General features: G+C 37.9%; 1 long non-coding RNA gene across 1 annotated transcript; it reads left to right on the forward strand.

Annotated features, from left to right (window-relative positions):
* Positions 1-13,738: 13,738 nt before the first annotated feature.
* Positions 13,739-17,084, forward strand: LOC126829832 (uncharacterized). Its single transcript, XR_007683536.2, has 3 exons — positions 13,739-13,783; positions 15,206-15,262; positions 16,905-17,084. It is a non-coding gene; the product is annotated as an uncharacterized LOC126829832 (long non-coding RNA).
* Positions 17,085-20,174: the final 3,090 nt, after the last annotated feature.

Below are 20,174 nucleotides of genomic sequence, written 5' to 3' on the forward strand. Positions count from 1 at the left end.
CAATTACTATGGTTTATTTCACTGCGACGTTTTCACCATAGTAACCATAGTAATTGTTATCCATAAAAGTGTGTTTTTGGTCCTTATACAATATTGGTGTCCGCCATTATCACATATGTGATAGAACTGATTAACGTTTCAATGGAAAACACGAGTTTTCTGAAGTAACTGGCGATAAAGCGGTGGATAATAGCCGAATTGTGAACGGACGTCCACATGAAAATGTGGGCGTATAAAAGATCAAACAAGAAACCACTGACGGGTAATTGACGACAATAAAGCCAAGTAATAAATGTAGTTTGTAGGGTGTTGACAACGAATCTTGAATGATCTAATTTTACCATGGGCAAGTACCTTTAAAATGTTGCAAATTAGATAAAAGAGTTTAAAAGTAAAACTAAAAACGTCAACCGGAATGACATCGGAAACTGAAACATAACACAATAATGTCTATTATATGATGACAAAGTATATAAACAATGTATAAATGCCAAACCTTTTCTTGATAGTTCCATATGGTTACACAGTCCGTTCTGCGTTTTAGCTACACCCTAGTAATTCCTTGAAGTGCCCCAAGAAATATATAGTTGAGAATATTGTTTAATTTATTTCTATATTTATCTGTTTGAAACGATTTTTACAAAAGACATCGCGTAGAAAGGGTTGCTGTTGTAAACAGACGTACGGATTCAGACATGTTCCTGAAGTAACGACTACGAGTTTGACAACATCTTGTATTTTACGTCCGCTTCCCCCGAGCTGATATCGTAGACAAGCTAGATTACTGTTATGGTTCTTAATGTTTAACGTCCGCTTCCACCGAAGGTGATATCGCAGACAAGTTTTCCTTTTTTCATTATGTTAGCGCACGCGCAGGGTTCTTTCCCGTGGGAGGAAACCGGAGTACCCGGAGTAAACCCACGAGGTTGAGAAGGCGCCCCTATCTTCAGGCCACATACGCTCACATCAGGGGTCGAAACCGCAAGCCAGAGGTGACCGGCCAGCTAGAGGTCAAAGCGTGACCCTCTAGGCCATCCCAACCCCCTAGCTAGATCACTTCACAATTATAGCTATATACGTTATCTACAGACACGTGAACAGCGGCATCCAATCAGGGGTTGCGACCTCCGCGGAAACCATGACATTGAACAAACTTTGAATTTTGCAACTCGATTGCCACAGGTAGACATCTTAGCTTGAACGCGTGAGACTTATTATTCGCGACGATCGACGAATCTGATAGGCTCACAAGCTGGGCTTGTACCCAATCGGAATTAGCGCCGAAATATGCAGGGAATTACGTGAAGGCCTTGATAAGATGTACGTAGTTAAAGCGAGATCAAGCCTTTTATTGAAGATGGGATTTAGAGGGTATTGGTTACGATAAAATGTGTTTTGATAAATGTGATTGGGCGCTCTTAAGGCTTGTACAAAGTCCATGGTTATTGGATGTAGAAAAGATAACAGCATAAATATTTGTGTATAAATGCTAACACATCAGAACGTAATTCCTATTCTAAATTTGTTGTTCTATTATTTTGTACTTATCTCCCAGCACTACACGAACTTCAAGCCACCGTTGTATTTCCAATCACGCTATAACCATGTTATATTAGATATTATAACAAATACATATTTTAAATAAACGTACTGCTTTAAAAACAAAATCAAAACCGTATCTCCAAACTCTTCGAAGATCGATCGTGTTTGAATATATACTTCTAGATTGCATACGTTTGTCAGTATTACATCATATCTATTTATCTGTGTAACTAAGTGGAAGGAAATGGTGTTTAACGTCCCACTGTTCTGCTCCGAATGGACTAATGAAGACGAGCATACGCCATACAGTGGGCTATGAGGGGAATTTTGGGGCGGGTAGGGGCTCTACGGCCTAATGCCAGTGTTCCATTACGTACACTGGACCTCGGTTTCTCCTCTCACCCGAACAACTATACATTGTCCCTTGCCATTACCTCCGTTCCGCACCACTGACAACAGGGAACCACGGAATCGATCACGGCATTTCATAGATAGCGCGAGTCACCGTGTTAATTACTGATCCCCATGTAACTAAAAATAAAGTATTAAGTTATTAGATTTAAAGAACGCGCTTGAGTGGATGTGTTAAATTCAATCGTCTGCCAGAGTGTATTCCGTGATGTCCAAGCAGGTAAAAAAACAACCTTTCCCGACTGAGGTAATTAAGTATTCATTGCAGTGCTCGTCCGTTAAGACTTAGTTAACCCTTTCGTGTATGCCTTATATCTAACTCAATATTACCCAAAGTCTTCGACATTGAAAACACGAATTATTTTTCAATTTTAATCAATATTGATGCTGTATCTTACCGGGAAAAGATGGGCCTCTGATATCCAATATTTAAGACAAAATAATCGTGTACCATAATACGTTTCAGCGCCATTTGTAACAAGGGACTCGAAGAACGAGACTTGACATATTCCATAAGCCATGACAAACGGTGATACCATATTCTTATCTGGAGAGCATGCGCAATTAACACTTCGGTGTAGACTGGAATAACCAGACGCTAGAGATTGCCATTCGGTTGAGACTTCTGTCGTATTTCGCCGAACATAACTGATTTTAAAAACGGAAACGAAATAATGTAAACCAGTTTATATACATTTATATGCGTTGCGACACATTTTTGTCAATTTCTAGGTCCTAAATATTGGCGATTTAGCTCCTTTAAAAATAGGCCCAATTATCGGTTGTTTAATGTATTGTTTCTGGTCGTGGCGGTCGATAAAGACACACAATATGAGTAGTTGTATTATATGTGTGGGATAAAGCACGAGACTGAGGTAATGCTGGGGAAAGAAAGACGGAAGGTTTTTTTCTGAAGTCTTTCTTCCCCAGCATAACCGATTTCGAAGACTTTATCATGCTTATAAACCGTCTATGTTTACATGTACGTAAAATGAGAATATCCCCGAATTCCCGTAAGAAAACCCTTATATCATGCTGTCTTTTGGAAAAAAAACCGATACCATGGAAGAATAACCCGTTACAGGTTTAAAGAAAACCTTTCAGAAGAACCCCAAATTCCCCCGTATATATCCAAAGCCTCCCCCGTCTTTCAGACCTCAAGCTATTTCCCAAAGATCAAAGAGATTTACCATTATACCTTCCATACTACAATAAACAACTACAAGTTCTACAGAATTACGACAACGCTGGCAGAAGTCGTGATTATAAAATGACCGCAACATGCTTCCATAGTCCTACAGTAAAACAATCTTATTTTGGTAGCCTACCAATTTAAGGATTTGAGTTTTCAAAAGCTGTATTTAAGAAATGTGGAGGTTAGTAAATTTCAATAAGTTTGCGGATAACGATAACATGGCTTGTTTAAACTCTGTAAGAAAGGTTGGGTTCTTTAAGTTATAACAGTCGATTGTTACAAATGATTCGTGTACCAATGGTAAAATGTTTATTTTCCCGGTAAGATCACAACATCAATGTTGATTTAAATTGACAAATTATTCGTGTTTTCAATGTCGAAGAATTTGGATGATATTGAGTTAGAGAGTTAGCTACTTAAGCGCCATTCCACAAGAAAACCATGCAGAAGGTTCGAAGGTGGGGGTCGGCCTATTGAGTTCATATTTACAGGGTTTGGTCGACCCATCGAGCCTACTCCCCAGCCAATATCGCCGATTTTAGAAATCAACCGTTTTCAGGTCAAATTTCGACCATTTTTGTAGACTAGCTATAGCCGTTAATCGACCAATGGCGAACTAAGTTTTGGTTGGTGATTATAGTCCAGGTCTCACCCTACCATATTATAATGGTCACCCAGTGCAACCTCTCTTATCCGTAGGTGCCATGACCCTACACAAAATACGTGTCTGCAGACACCTGAATTATACCCTTTCTTCAAATTATGATAACTCCAAAGGAGCAGGGTTTGCGATAAAAAAAATGAAAACTGTTTTATTTGCAGCGTGACCTGTTCTAACAACCTAAAAATAAAATCGTTGTCAACTCACCTTCAACAGCATGAAAATTTGTGTCGAAAGTTCCGAAATTCGTCTTTTTTTGCGTCGAATTTCGGTTTAAGTCTTGGGATTTCGCCCGTATATTCCGGACATGTCCTACGCTATTTTCCAAATGTCCGACCAGGAATATGCGCAATCGGACATCAAGATATGATAAATAATATTCAGAATTTCAAGATTAATATAGTGAACTGAGTGTATAACTACCACTTATCCCGAATATCGGTGATAATAGTCTAGATTGATCAGGTAATTAAGTGATCAGCGTATTTATCGTATCATACCGTCTATACACATACGTTGTTTATCTGCTTAATCTGTCCTCCTTGACTGACTTATTACTTTGTCGGGATATTCATCAATCTAACCTTGAACAAAAGTCATTCCTTCGCTTTTGTCGGACTATTTATCAATCCAATAAGAGTGAGTATCAACCTTATCTACGTAATCTGTTTCTCCATTACCGGACAATTTAATCTCTTTGATATCAACCGACAGCACGTAGAAACTAGTCCTTGATGTCACATAGTATTTTAATAGTATATAATACTCCGAATCAGTGGACAGTCATTATAAATTTCAAAACCTCTGTCTATTGTTAGCTATTAAACCTTTAACTTATTTTCCGTAATGAAACTACTGCTATATAAATTTCAATCTACAGTGGTACTTTCCCGCGATCTCGATTATCGCACGAAAATCGCTTACTATATAAGGCAGTGATTACTACGAAACTACTGTATGTGTTATATGTTAACGGTCACGTACGCCATAAGCTAAGTTATGTATGCCCTTTATAAGTGATTTAACTATCAATGTAATTTTAAAATACCATTTTACAAAAATGATTTGACATCACCACAAATAATTCTTATTTCGGACCTCTTTCCTCATTTGCTGGAGGAATATTACTGGCGTGAATTTGATTGAAACTGGCACGTATCGGCAAATTTCATTCTATCGTATTACGAAAACACGTAATTTTGTAGGAATATTACTGACATGAATTTGAATAAAATACGGGAATTAAATATGAATAAGCGTTGCCATGCAAGATACACCCAAATTTTGCAAGAGATGGACAGAGTACAAGCTAAATAAAAGGCGATTTTTCGTACAACCAGGGGCCATAATCCAGTACGTTACAGTCCGACATGCGACAATATGAAAAGGAACCAAGATCTTTGGGATATAAAAGTATATAAAAGTAATTCAGGAAGCTACGACGTGATATGCGCGAATATCGAAAGGAGCCGAAATCTTTGGGAAATAAACATAACATTTTAAGTTTCATCAATACAAAAATTGTGTTTCTAGTGTCGACAATCTTGGAATTACATACTTTTGCACTATTTGCGTATGAGGAGCGGCCATTTTGTCCGGCAGTTTCGCTCGGATTTCCATGAAATTCGAACTTCGTCATTAGGGCGTAACGGTGATATATTGAAACGGTTTTTAAAATCGGATAAAAATTGTGACCTCAAGAGGAACTTAAGCTAAAAAAGGGATTTTTCGTAAAATCGGGGGTCATATTCAACGAAGTTAAGGTGCGATATGCGCGAATATCGACAGGAACCGAAATCTTTGGGATCTAAACATATATTTTAAGTTTCATCAAAATCAGATAAAAAAATAGTGACCTCGAGGGTGACCACAACCTTGGAATTACATACTTTTACACTATTTCCGTACGAAGAGCGGCCATGCTGTCCGGCAGTTCCGGTTCGATTTTCACGAAATTCGAACTCCCGCCATCATTAGCGTGTAACAGTGATATATTAAAAAGTTTTTTAAAATCGAATTAAAATTGTGACCTCTAGAGGGGCTGCAAGCTAAAACGCCACTTTTTGTACAATCATTGGTCATAATCCAGGATGTTAAGATCCGATATGCGGGAATATCGAAAGGAACCGAGATCTTTGGGTTATAAACATACCTTTTAAGTTTATTCAAAATCGGATAAAAATTGTGACCTCCAGTGTTCACAAGCTTAAAATATGATTTTTCGTAAATTCAGGGGCCATAGTCCACGAAGTTACGATCCGATACATGCCAATATCGAAAGGAACCGAATTCTTAGGGACATAAACCTATATTTCAAGTTTTGTTGAAAATGGATAAAAAAATGTGACCTGTAGAGTGCCCATAAACAAATTGTGCACGGACGGGTGGACAGGGGCGACGACAAGTGGGCGTACAAAAATAGCGAGGTGTTTCTATTTTTATTACATGCGGATTTGAATATTTTGTTGACATTTTATAAAGAAGAATAAGATGTTTTGACATCACAAACTATTCTTATTTCGGAAATTCTGCATTCATTTGCTGTTGTATAAACGAAGATACGTAATTTTGAAGGAATATAACTGTTGTGAATTTGAGCCGAGGCAGGATCGGCAAGCTTTCATTACGAAAACACGTAATTTTGTACGAATATTACTAACATAAATTTGAAACCATGCGGGAATTAAATAGAATGAATGGAATGAAATGTGGTTTAACGTCCTACTGTTCTGCTCCGAATGGGCTAATGAAGACAGGGGAATTAAATATTAAAAATATCGGGGTGAACCTATTTTTATTACGTTCAGGATTTGAATATTTTGTTGACACGTAATTTGTTTTTCAATATTTTCGAATGAGATATGGTTTGTCGATAGAACAACGTGTGAACTTCAAATTGTATGCATGATGACCTCGCGATTGAAGGTCACGGTTATAGCTAATAGGCGATTTTCATGGAAATTGGGTCTGTTTTGCATAATTGTCGACTTTCATCTGCTCTAACTCGACTATTTTTCAAAATTTTGAGTTGAAATTTCTTATTTTTCATAGAAAAAAAAAATGGTTAAATAATCAGGATCCACATTTTAGATCGACAATTTGCGAAATTCGATATTCACTTGGAGACGCCATCTTGGATTTGTAGACTGGATATTTTGGCAAAGCGGGTTGAAGGGGAGCTGGAGTTGATATATTGACCCTTTGAATAACAATATTGGTGATTGGGTACCTGAATAATCCGCCGAAGTATCCCAATCAAAACTAAAGTTTTTGGTAACATTCGACACAAATTTTCATACTTTTGCAAGTTAGCTGACAACAATTTTATTTTTTATGTTGTTAGAACTGGTCAAGTTGCAAATAAATTGATTTTAATTTTTATCGCAAACCCTGCTCCAGTGGGGTTTTCGCGATCTGAAGTTAGGTTACATTTCAGGTGTCTCCAGACACGTATCTTGTATAGTCTCCTGACACCTACGGAAAATGAACTTGAACCGGGTGGCCATGATAATGTGATAGGGTAAGACCCCAACTATCACGAACAACCAATATTTATATTAAACCATGATGTGACAATGTTTCGCAACAAACTTTCGCTTCATCTTTTCTGAATCCGGTTCACGTGCCATACTGGTTTTCACAATTTTATTTTTTTTAATAATAATATTACTTTATTCATATACTGAAGCCTTGCGGCCATATTATAAATTAAACATATTGAAGTGAAATTATGTACACTTATTTCAATTTTAAATATCTTTTGTGTTGCACCATTAACCAATAATTCCTAAATTATGAAAAGTATATACATGTACATACAATAAATGAAACGGTATACAAAGTAGCCAAAGAAAAGGAGCAGTTTAATGTAGAAAATTAATACTGTTTACAATGTAATAATAGTGTATAAATAATTATACCTGTGACAATAAGTGTAATAAAATAAGATATATCTACAATTTATTATGTATGTATAATTCCCTTCAAACAGGATATACGAAACAGGATATGCAGAGGTTAATAATTTTTTATGTATTTATATTGCAAAATATATAAATTTTGAGATATTTATAACGACAGATTGTTCTTTAATCTTCCCACTCGTGCAGATCACATAAACGCCATATTATTTTATAATCCTCTGGCAATTTACATAGTGTGTTCATAAACAGGTATGATCCACAGCCAAATTTACTAAGCGCGCGCTTAAATTTCTTGTCATATGTTGAGCGCATACGGTTCTAGACAAGGCATACTTTTAAATTGGTTATAATATACAAGTCTTGAGTTTTCTACATATAATTAATAATGCCATTCTTGAGCACGACAGCTGTCTAGTCGTTCGAATGGGACGAAAAACCGAGGTCCCGTGTACACATTGGCATGCACGTAAAAAAATCCCGTGAGTTTGAAATCGATATAAGAGTAGGTCGTAGTGCCGCTGTGCGGGCAAAATTTCCTTCGTAGCACACTGTATAGCGTATGGCCGTCTTCATTAGCCCAGTTCGGAGCAGAACAGTAGGACGCTAAACCCCATTTCATTTCGTTACGAAGTCTCTACTTGAATAAATAAATACATTGAACACAATTGCCTATTGTTTGGGAAGTCCATTCTATTCCAAAGCCATACCTAAATAGAAGATTTTTTACATCGCTTGCCCATGTTTTCCTACCATTCATACCCAAGTTATGTAACATTAAAGGGCCAATCCCGATAATTTTGGGAGAATAAACTGCTTAATTTTGTGTTAAAATCCCCTACCTAAGAGCCGAGCAACCAACTCAATATTTGTGATACGTTTTCAAACAACTTAAACCCGTGTCTCAAGATGTATTATGCGGTATCTGGATAAAATAAGATTTTGTTTTTATCAAGTACAGAACGTGGGTCGTGCACTGTATAGACCTCTCAAGGAACGGGAATCGATCATCAAGTCACCCAACGAAAAAATTGACCCGAAATCTTAAAGGGTTACGTGCTCGGATAAGCAGTTTTGACGTTCACGTCCAAACGACTCAATATTTTGAGCTGAAATTTTGAGACAAGGTAAATACACCACTCCTCTATATTTTGGCGCTTAAATTTCATACGTACTCGGACATTTATTTTTGAGTCTCTGTTCAAATCGTCGATGGTCTGGGATGCATACAATGCAATCAAATGATTTGATTGTCCTGCGCCGACTTTGCTAATGAAGACGGGGGGCATGCATAAATGTTTAATATCTGATGCATCTAATTGCAGAGGTGACAAATAGATAGGATCGATCGATTTTACCTAAAACAGCAGAATTACTAGTATGGGAAGGCAAGTGACCCCCACTCCCTCCCATATTTTTGTAGAAAGAAACCGTATGTATTGGTACATTATTGTAGCTCCATATTTTATAGGCTTTTAGTTTACCACCGTTTCTGAATACAAGTGTCTTGGGTTTTTGAGTGTTGATGGACATTCCATATTTCTCACAAATTGATTCTATACAGTTAATTTGGTATCATCGACAAATAGCAATGAGAATAAATTAGGAAATACATTGATACCATTGCATTCGTTGTCCTTCAACTCACTGACATATAGGGTGGCTAGGTGGGTAAGGCGCTGGCTCGCTAGCCTGGAGGTCGGGTGTTCGATCCCTGCATTGGCCGAGAAAGTTCATCCCGATTTTCCGACGTGGTTTCCCCTTGTCAGTGATGCAGGACGGAGGGCCTGACAAGGACAGCTGTCTAGTCCTTCGGATGAGACGAAAAACCGAGGTCCCGTGTAAACATTGGAATGCACGTAAAAGATCCCTTGGCAGTTGGAATTCGATATAAGAGTAGGCGATAGTGCCGCTGCCCGGGCAAAATTACTTGGCAGTTGGAATTCGATATAAGAGTAGGCGATAGTGCCGCTGCCCGGGCAAAATTTCCCTCATAGCACACTGTATGGCGTATGCCCGTCTTCATTAGCCCAGTATAGGAGCAGAACAGTAAACTCCATTTCATTTCATTTCATTTCACTGACATATAGATGTGTGAAGAGTGAACATAATAACGGGCTTAATATGCAGCCTTCAGGGGAGAATCTAGGAATTTTGAAAAGGGGGGGGGGGGGCGCGCCGCAAAATGAGCAAAAAAGCCAGTTGAACATGCGGCTCGAAAATTGTCAAGGGCGACCGAGGCATTATGATGGGAAAAAAGACGAATCTATTCCCTGGCCACTTCACTATTTAAGCCTTGTAACTTGTACTTTGTACTGTCCACACATGAAACAATGCTACATCAAGTTGCACTCATGCGCGTCGGTGATGGACATGAGTGTATACGCCGCCGATTCCACAAGATGTCTGTCTATAGTCACTCTATAGGATTAGGGCACCGTCAGCTAAACAACAAGAATTCGTTTGAAAGTGGAAGCATTAATTGGACCAGACTGGTGTGTTTGAGTCCATGGTTTGAATCATTTGGGATCCCTGCAACGGGTTGGGAACGGACATATTTGGGTCTGAGAAAAGGCACTTTCAGCAGTAAAAAAGGGCGCCCCCCCCCTTGAATCCGCCTCTGGCCTTGCCTAGAACCCATATAACACCCAAAAAAGTCAGTTAGTGCCAGTTGTGCAGACAATACACGATTTGCACTTGGAATACATGTTTCGGGTGATACTGATGAATTTTCCATGGATACCTGTTTCCATCATGCTGACACAGAGCAAGTCATCCTGGACGGAATCACCATAAATAACAGATATATTCGCCCCACTTTACTCGATAAATATTTACTTATAATACTCTGTAACGATAATATATTATCGACAGTTGAGAAGCCCAGCTTGATACTCACGGATAGCATTATTTAAATTACACCCGGATACAGTCTGTTGTTTAAAACGATTGCCTAGAACTTTGTTAATCTAAAAAAAACTTAATCAATTTTAGAATTATTTCATCCGTGTCAAATTATTTAAATTACACCCGGATACTAGTATCCTGTTTGAAACGGGTTCTTAGAACTAGGATTTATGTAAATTTCGTGTATTTTCTGACGTCCACATACACACTTTGTTAATCTAGAAAAAAATAAATCAATTTTAAAATTATTACATCCGTGTCAAAAAGGTGGTCTAGGAGACCATCCCATACGTCTTCATTAGTGTCGATCCTAGATGGATATAAAATCATAATACTGTATTTTTCCTGGATTAAAAAAGGTCACAGGAGTTCATTTATCAGCATTGCACCTAACAACCAATATTCCAGATTAAGGTTAGCAATGCACTCGAGGCATTTCAAGAAACTGGTAGAAAATTTGGTTTGATTAATTTTATAAACTCCACAGCAATAGTGATCCATGGAAATATAATTTAATGTCAATAGAATTATAGGATGACTGAGATCTAGTATGTTGTCCAATGGCGCTATACTATAGATGGTTTATATAATCGCGAATTATACACATATTATGGAATCAAATGGGGTTTAATGTCTTGTCAAAACACAGTAATTCTAAATGAAATGAAATGGTTTTTAACATCCTACTGTTCTGCTTCGACAGGTCTAATGAGGAGGAGCTTACGCCCGGAAAGCGGAGTTACGGTCTACTCTTATATCGAATTCCAACTGCCAACAAGGTTTCGTTTACGTGTAGGACAATGTTTACACGGGGGCTCGGTTTTTCGTCCCATATGAATGACTATACGTTGTCCCTTGCCAGACCATCAGTCCTACATCACTGACAAGGGGGAACTACGTAGGAAAATCCCGATGAACCTTCTGCTGACCACGGCAACGCCACTACTGAATATAATACAATGCCGTCTTCTCCCAGACACTATAACCATTCCATGCCACCATGTCTACTGGGAACTTTACATTGCCTTCATATAATAATGAGTAATGAGGGTGTCATTTGTCAATTTATACTGATTCCTGATATTTCCTCAGAGATAAACATGACCTCTCGATGCTTTTGAAAGATACTTCGTTACACCGGTAGAAATCAGTTGTTATCCTCACATAATTGGACTTATAAAATCGATATATTTCTAAGGAGGACATTCATGGTAATATTCTAATCATTTAGGTTTGGTATGCGTGTTGGTACCTTCTTACTGACATGAATAAAAACAAAGTCGAAAGTCGACAGTACGCTATATCTTAATTTCCTATTTTCGAGTTGATTATGGCTGGTATATAGCGTACTGTCGCCTCACATTTTGTCGTAACTTCTACTTTTCGACTTTCGTGTTTCGAAAGGGCGAAATGTAGAAATTACGAATTGACGATTTGAACATGTATGCTGGTTGGTTAATAAAAATCGTTCGCTCGACCTGTTCCCCAAGATTCTCTTTGCACCAGTATACAGGAGCTGCAGAGGCTCAGTAAGTAAGTGGCTGGCTCACTAATCAGAAGGTCTCGGGATTGGCGGACTAACCGGGATCTCGTGTACATTTTGACGTGCACTTAAAAGATTCATTGACAGTTAGAATTCTATGTAAGAGTAGGTCGTAAGGTCGCTATCCGGGCGGAATCTCTCTCATCGCACATTGTATGCAGAATGCCAGTCTTGATTAGCCCCGTCGGAGCAGAAATGTAGGGCGTTCAACAACATTTCATTTCGTTTCAGTGCTTTGAAATTTGAATTTTAGGCTTCTCAACCACTTTCGCAGTGTAAAAGCTAGTAACAAAAAGACGTAGATCATTGTATTAATTAATGGTGACTGTAGGCATTTTGGGTTTATTGGATAATTAATATTGGAGAAGGATGTCCGGGTACAATTTTTTTACCCCGTATTGCGCATGTAACCATATATAGGCATGTCATTATCATATGTTGTTCTAAAGCTGTTTCTGAAAAATTAATGACACGCTCATGATACATTTGTGTACTGTGTTTATATTGACTGAAACACGGCCGATCCCCATGGCTGACTGGTTAGAACAAGGGCGAGTAACTCTAACCTCTTATAATAAGGAGTAAGACAGCATTATAAAAAGGAGTAACACCACTTAACTATCTGTCCTTCGCAACATTCTCCCCTTCCTGATATGATTAATTGTCATATATCACTTCTACTATATAATAATGAAACAATTTCGAAATTGAAAGCGCAAATACTTTTTGCCCAACTTGAACTTTAACAACTCTCACATGGCCGTCTTGTCCTGGAAACACTTCAACAATTCTTCCAAGCGGCCACTCTGCACAAGGAGTATCTGCTGAAAGTACCAACACGACATCGTTTACAGCAAAGTATCTTTGAGTATTAACCCACTTTTTTCTAGGATTAAGTCGAAGCAACCACTCTTTGAACCAACGGTGCCAGGAGTGACGAACCAATTCCTGAGACCCCTTCACCATCTTTTACGTGGTTAACTCTGTATTATCAACGTATTCTTGAGCGATTTCTCCTCCGAGCTGACCTGTGAGGAAGTGATTTGGCGTTGACTGAACACCATCTTGTGGATTTGAAGACTGATAAGTAAGGGGTCTGGAATTAATAAGTGACTCGGCACCTGTCATGGCTGATAATTATTCTGATAATAAATAAAGTTATTTGACGTTCATGGAACATCATCTTGTGGATTTGAAGTATGTAAGGGGTCTGGAATTAATATGTGGCTCAGCACCTGTGATTACTGATAATAATTCTTCATCTGTAACTTCTGAACTTCCTAAAATAGCATAATATATCGCTTTCTAAGCCGATTTTATCATTGACTCGAAAACTCCACCAAAGTGAGGAGTGATTGGAGGATTAAAGGTGAATTTAACTCCCTCATTTAGAACACATTTCACTTTTCTCCATTAAAAAAATATAATACTCTAAGAATCGTGCTATACGTCAACAGGACAATTAACCATTTTCATAGCTGTCTGAAAAATTTTGACAGTAGTATACAACTCATGACAGCCTGTCATGAGTAGGCGTATTAGGCGGAGATTCAAGCCCTTAAATGTCACTTGAAAAAACAGTGGAACTCTATTTGTATTCAAAGGTAAGTTTCTTTACTTATTGTATGTAAAATGTTTCAAGCGTATTTCTGTGTATTTTTATTGCATGAATTATGTAATTGTAATAATAAGATTTGCTATTGATTGGATGCGTTATTTTATAGCATCGGTGAACTGAATATATCTTCTAGTTTAATAATCAGGTAAATACTAGGTTTATTACAATTTAAAATGCTCGTCAATTTATGACAAATTATGATATGATTTAAATAAACGAACAAGTACGTGTCTTTATACGAAAACGAACCAATACTTGTTTAAATTAAGATTTCAATTATTTAATAATGTATTGCGTTAATTATACATACATATATAACTTAGTAAACGAAAAAGCACGATTTTGTTATAATAGGTAATACTTGTTTTGCTGCAATTTATAGTTGCACCCTGCACGTTTCAAGTCAGTAGCTTGAAGCGTATATATGGTATTAGTGTCAGTGGCTTGTGGCACGAAGTAACAGTATATTGTCGCATACATAATATATTATGTCAACGCTTGGGCGACATAATATATTGTGTTGACGTTCCAAGCGTGTTAGCATATTAGACCTGTAGACTCAGTGGAATGTACGCGCCATCAGAGCGGATCCAGGGGTTGGACCATGGGGACCGGTCCACCTCCTTAACAATAGAAAGTGTCCCTGTAAATAAAAGGAGGGCATCCTTATCAGAAAAAGGGCACCTGTGATGTCAGAATTTCAAAAAAGGGCACTTTTCTTTCGGATTAGGGTTAGGGTTAGGACACAGAAAAGAGAGAAAAAACAGAAAAGAAAAAAACAATCGAAACTTACCGATTCCATGATGGAAAATACCGCCAAAATATGTCTCCAAAGCATTCATTGGTTATCAAAGCGCCAATTAAATCTATCGTTGCAAGTTCATGCCTAGTCACCTCCATCCTAGTTCCAAGCGTTGACATAATATATTATATCGCCCAAGCGTTGACATAATATATTATGTATGCGACAATATACTGTTACTTCGTGCCACAGGCCACAGACACTAATACCATATATACGCTTCAAGCTACTGACTTGAAACGTATCGCCTGATATTTAATGATTTCAACAAGAACAGCTGTCTAGTCGTTCGGATAGGACGAAAAACCGAGGTCCGTACACGTAAAAGATCCTTTGCCAGTTGGAATTCGATATAGCACACTGTATGGCGTTCGCCCGTCTTCATTAGCCCAGTTCCGAGCAGAACAGTAGGACGCTAAACTCGATTTCATTTCATTAAATGATTTCAGACATCAGATTATCTCTCACAAAGCGAACTATATTTAATTTATATTTTGATATTACACCACCCATAATTGATTATATTTTTGCACCTTTATTTCATATAGTACACTTGAATAGATTATACTAATAACTATAACATAGGAAATCTATTTTTATTTAAAGAATAGGTAACAGCACGTTTATAGCATTCCTTTGCTGACCATCACTATGATATCAAAGGTAAGTGTGAAGCGCAATCGTTAAAATCCGACACTTTTTCATTACTCAGTTCAATATTTCGTGCATGATTAGTCCACTACTGAATTTCAGACGTTTTAACAAAATCATATAACTTCATTTTCATCATATTTTCTTGTCGGGTTTGTTGGTGACGGATCCATGTTCACTAGGGCGTGAATTTTCTATTGGATATGGTATAGTTTTCTGTGGGGGTTTTTTTTTTGGCAACCTCCATCTGTTCATAATTCAGAAAAATTTTGTAGACTATGAAATGATAAATAGAATTTAAGCAATTTTTAGAGCAAAAAACGCTGAAAACTGTAAAGTTTCTTCGGGGATTCCGGGGACAACAAATTGACGAAAGCTATGATAATAGCGAAACTGGGGTTTTACAAAGCCCCCACCTACACCCGCTGTCGTCGAAAGTTATAATAAATGGGATTGCAAATCTGAAATACAGGACATTCTAGTCGAAGGGCCAACTACCGCGGTTACACCATGGTTTATAATTAAGGAGTAGAAGAAAATCCAAAAGTGACCCATTTCATGAACATTTTAAGCCTGTATGAAATATTACGATTTGTGTTAAGCCTTTAAATCCTTTTAAAAGTTTGATTTAAAAGTTTGATATTATTTTCCTTTGCTGTGTTATCCTTTTGTAAACAGGCATTATGTAAGCGCTAAATCTTCCTATTGCAGGTTTTTCTTTGGCTCTTAAAGATACATTAGTTAAAGAGTTTAATACAGAGTTGGCGATTCTTGCTATAATAATTCAAAAAGAGATGATAAAAAAAGAAAATATTGAATATTTCAGCCAAATTACTTTATTCTGAACGGAGTTGTGACTGTTGAAAGTTTGGACTAGAAATAGGCAGAATAGCTGATCGTTTGATTTACATAATAACCAATCCACCCACATATTATCAAGTAACATTCTAAATGGCAATGGTACCCTCGCTTGGCAGGCCTTTCATCACCCGTTTCCGGTAGTGACGTTAGCGACTAACGGTAATAATTAGCTTGGTCGGCCATTTATTGATTTAATTTTAAATGGACGACTGTTTAAATCCAAGCTGCATCCAAGGGTCTACAGAGTTGATTTGAGCTTTTCATGTAAATAAAGTTCTAATAATTTCTATAACATCTGAAGCCTAAATAAAGACTAATAATAGGCAGATTTAGATATTCCATAATGTATGTTTAAATGTTAGAAAATTACCTGGGATTTTTCAGCGTGGGTTTTCTTGTTTGTCGTTCAGGACAGCCGGCCGGACAAGTAGCCTAACAGTCGTCAGGATGGACGGTTATACAGTGTCTCGCTTTATGTTTTTGATAAAAGTTATAATTTGTCTACATATACTCGTCAATTTTTCTATAATAAATGAGTGTCGTGTATTGTGCCAATCTCTACCCCAGAGATACGTTTACCCTTCGTGTATCTCTGGTAAAACTCACCGGCAATTTTGAAATCGGCAGCATTTCATTATAATCAATCCTGCCAACCAGTAGCTACCGGGGGCGGAGATAAGGAACCGATTTCAGGCTGATTAATGGTCGTCGTGTTTTACTAGAGATAAACGAAGGGTAAAGTTATCTCTGGGATTGAGATTGGTATTGTTCAAGACATTTTTATTTCTTAAAGGTTGTATCGTTATTTGCCTGCCTTGTTATGGTGTCCATGGCATGGCAAAATGACTATGATAGAAATCTAGAGTTTGTCTGCCCGACGGGTCAGTCTATAAGCCGTGTACAGAGTGTTCATAGTAACAGACACGAAGACAGGGTATGGCAATTCAGCTGTAGCTACAAAGGACAACTTGGACATTGTCGGTGGTTTTGTAAGTTTTATTTCTTTTGTCATGAATAACCGCGAATGGATTTGCGTTTACCGTATCTTTTCCTTTATAAAAGAAATGATATGGGGTGTAGCCCACGTTGACATCTAACTATGCTGTGCCCAACATAGGTGATCTCCGGTTCTTAAAGGGTTTAGCCTGTCCCTTAAAAAACCTAAATCTGGAGCTAGTATCTATCTTTTAGATTTTTGATATATTTTAGGGGAAAGTATAGCTCATGATATGGGTATTCTCAATACGATCATGAATCATACCAGAACCGACACGGTGACAAATATGGCATCTATACCTATGCTTTGAGTCATTATCACTTTGGCGCCAGTTGCAACTACCCTGGTTGTGCACCATACCCAGAAAATACTGCATTGCATCTAAACACCTCTTCTCATACGCACGATCACTATGGAAAACTGAGTTCCCCTATACGTTTGAACCATGATTCCTCAATTTGGATGACTCCTCCAATTACGCTCGATGACTCCCAATGGACATTGCCGGTCTGAGTTATGTATAGTCTGTGCAATGGCATTGGCCAGGCCCACGAACTGAACAACACAGTTGTGGAGGGGGTGACGGAGCTGTGGGCTTTATAATTGCGTCAAGTAAGTATAAATATATACATTTATCATTTATTAAACCCCAGTCTATTCACGAAGCTTTTCTTCCCTAGAACTGTACATACTTTTCTAACTGGTTTTGTATTATTTGTATTATTATCACCTTTAAATATTTATTTATTTATTCATTGTATTTGCTATAAGTTATGTAACTTTCAGCAATAAAACATTACTTACTTACTTAGGCTTGTATAACCAGGATACATTCCAATTTTAGCAATATGTGCATGCGATCCAAATGGACCGACCGTGTCTTTACAAGGGCCAATGGCACGCGGTTTCGTTGTTTTGTTTTCTTTCTCCAACCAGAAGATAGAAAGGAACTATTAAAATAGACTACGTTACACATGATTTTAATTTCTAGTTCGTATGTTCAGACCAGGCGTAGGTTGATGTCTTGGCTGAGCAGAGAATAGCAAATTGGTTGAGAACATGATAACCATTCGATGATCAACATTTTTTGTTTTTCAGATTCTAATTGAGAAAGGATTTTCAAACTAACAGTTCAGACATAAGTAGAGGCTAGAAATTGAATTGCCTATACTTGAGACTGCTCCTGACTTATAAAGTGAATCTCATCACTGCGCAAGTTAAGCACATGGTGATAAACAATTTCATTGCTAGATGCTTCATGAAACAATAAATGTGCCATATATATTTATTTGTGGTATTGGGGCTTACTGTTGGTTTAGTTTGTAGCATTTCTTTTATTTATTTAAGATAATGTAAATCAATTTGATGGTGTACTGTTTTTCCAATGTCCCAACTTTGGACATATTGTTGCTACCAGAAGCCACCACGACAATCGTCGCGAAGACAGAAGATTTAGTTTTAAATGTTGCACCCCGAAGAACGGTTAGTATATTGAAATCAATACGGGGCGGGGCGGGGGGCATAACAAGGCCAGTGTCTAATCGTTCGGATAGTACGACAGGCATTGGCGTGCACGTAAAAGAACCATCGACATTTGGAATTCGGAAAAAGAGTAGTCCGTAGAGCAGCAGACTGGTCAATTTTTTTCTTCGCAGAACACTGTATGGTGTATGCATGTCTTAATGAGCGCAGGCGATACATACAAATCGACTTTAAACCCCATTTCATTTCCGTTCACTTGAGTATATATATTTAATTATTTTACAAGTTGTTGTATCTGGATTGCTACCGCAGTAAACATCGAAGATTATAACTATTAATCAGCAAGGCTGACATGATATTTGAAAAGTGATATACTCATCATGGTTCTTAGGTTTAGTTTTGGGTACAAACTGGAGATTGTGTGATAGTCGAGAGATCTGATCACCTGTGAGGAGGGTACGTTGACGGTAAGATTGATCACAGTTTTGGTAATACATTCATTCTGAGATGTTTTAGCATGGGCTTGGTTGTTGAATTTTAGTTTGTTATTTTATTTGTTTGATGGCTTTTCACAATGATATTTTGTTTGGCAGTGGCTTCAATCTGTTGCGAAGAACGTTCTATGTATCAGAGGGTAATGCGGAGCCGAGCTGGTCACTCTGAACTTCAGATAATTTGAACATACACTGTTTTTCATTCCTAAATAACGACGAGAGCAGCGAACAAAAGAAGTATACATCCCCTTCTGGGTCATACTTGACTCACAAAGATTCCAGATGGCGGCTCAAACTCGCGTTTCTAGCTGAATAACTCACATTGTCGAGAAATCGGCACCATTATATTCAAAGAAATACCGCCAATCCGGAGCCACTGTGGGAGGAGCGTAAGAACCGATTTAAGACAGATTAATGGCCGGTGAGTTTTCCAAGAGATATATAGGTCACTAAGAGATGCAGTATCAATTTCACGTTCGTTCTAGAGATAAAGAGTTACAGTGAGCCGGTGAGAATTGTTGTTGGGAATGGTCCGGTTTACAGTTTGTACGCTCCGCGTTGCAGGAGCACTTCATCACGGAAAATGCTTGGAATAATCATTGATGTTTTGTTTGAATATGATGATGGGTTTCAGATACATTTTATACGTTGGTAATGTTGTATATTAGATTTTGGTGCAATGTGGAGCAATTAAATTTCTGGTTGGGGTACCCCCACCACTTAAAAGGTCTGACCATTGACATTCTCATACTGAGCATGTTCCGTGCGGTCGGTTAATGGGCTCATCTGACTTACATGTAGCCTTTGATGTGGGGCAATCATTAACGTCTGGATGGGAGGCAAGAAGCTTACCCAATACTACCTAAATTATGATGTTTTTTCACAATAATGAGGTAATGTTTACTTATGTATTGAGTGGTATCGCCTTGCCCAGTTGGCATATCCCACCACTGAAAATGTCCGTCGGTGGTCATTCTTGATACATGTGAATTTGCTGAACATTTTGCAACACGTTTCGTGTGGTTAGAGAATGAGCTGCCGGGGGTGGGGCAATAATGGACGCTGAAAATATCTGTTTGCGATCCCAATA

This window comes from Patella vulgata, chromosome 8 (assembly GCF_932274485.2).
Source record: "Patella vulgata chromosome 8, xgPatVulg1.2, whole genome shotgun sequence".
In the NCBI taxonomy this organism is placed as follows: domain Eukaryota; kingdom Metazoa; phylum Mollusca; class Gastropoda; family Patellidae; genus Patella; species Patella vulgata.